We start from the raw sequence: 1,210 nt of genomic DNA, 5'->3' as shown, positions 1-1,210 counted from the left end.
GGGGGGGGGGGAGGAGTCCCGCTCTACCACCGTGCAGCATTCACTTGCTGTCGGAAATGACACATTCCTATTGAGATACACCTCCACACAGTAGCAACTTTTTTTCTTTCTTTCTTTTTTTTTCTTTTTTTCTTTTTTACCCAACTTCATCATTCCAACATCAACATACAGGAAATAAACAAAGCAGCAGAAACGTGTAAAATGATTGAAAGAAATGCAATTAAAAAATATACACTGCCATCTGTTAACCTAATTTTAGTGCATGTATGTTTTCTGAGAGATTAATAGTAAAGTTACAGTTTAAATTAGAGTTCAGGTACCTGTATAAACAAGCAACTAAATGTGGAAATGAGCAATTAAATTGTTTGCACTGCAGCTACTGATTCAATGAACACCAGCTTAGATGACTTTTCAAAACCTGGCAACCTCAATACGCTCTTATTAATGGCGTATTATTAATTTAAGTATTAGTAAATTATTTATTAAACACTAATAAAGGCTGTAGTTACAACTCATAAACCCTTTATGAAGAGTGCCTCATGATAAAGAGGTACCAGATCAGTTCAAACATCTTCTCGCCTAATGTGCACTTTTTCTTTGTTCAAAATTAGGCGCACACATGAGGTTTGAGTTCTCAAATTAGATAAAACCCCCAAGCCAGCCCATCAGCATCCATCCCCCCGGTTACTTTTATCATCCCTGGAGATAATGAGAGCAGAAACATCCACCCAGGCTCTTGTTTTCTCTCCGTGTTGCCCGTCTTTTGTGTGTCTTCTGCTGGCCCTGGAGAAAGGTGTTACAGTGGTACGTTTACTTCAGCCTGTGAGGCTTCATGACATGGCATAATAAGAAGGTTATTGATTTTATCCCATGAAATCTTATGCAGTATTCAATATTTTGGTTGCTGCACCTCGAACGCAGTGCACACTGGCTTATTTGTAAACCAGCATGCATGCCGTAACAAATTGATTGCCATGATGATAATGGACAGTAACAGCAAAATCGATGCATCTTTATTAGTAAATTGGACACTGGATAATTGGAGCACCTGAATTCCACATTCCCAATGTTTATTTGAGCATCAGCTAATATACAACATGTTCTTGTATGGAAACATTGTTCTGTGCAAATGTTGACCCGAAATATTTTCTCATAAGATCACAGATGTGCGGGAGAATGGCGCTAGAGTATAGAAGGTGTTGTAAAATCT

This window comes from Seriola lalandi, unplaced genomic scaffold (genome assembly GCF_002814215.2).
Source record: "Seriola lalandi dorsalis isolate HSWRI2012SDOR001 ecotype SW California unplaced genomic scaffold, Sedor1 jcf7180002054299, whole genome shotgun sequence".
Classification (NCBI taxonomy): Eukaryota; Metazoa; Chordata; class Actinopteri; order Carangiformes; family Carangidae; genus Seriola; species Seriola lalandi.
The sequence above is the reverse complement of the archived record's forward strand: the minus strand, read 5'-3'. Positions refer to the sequence as shown.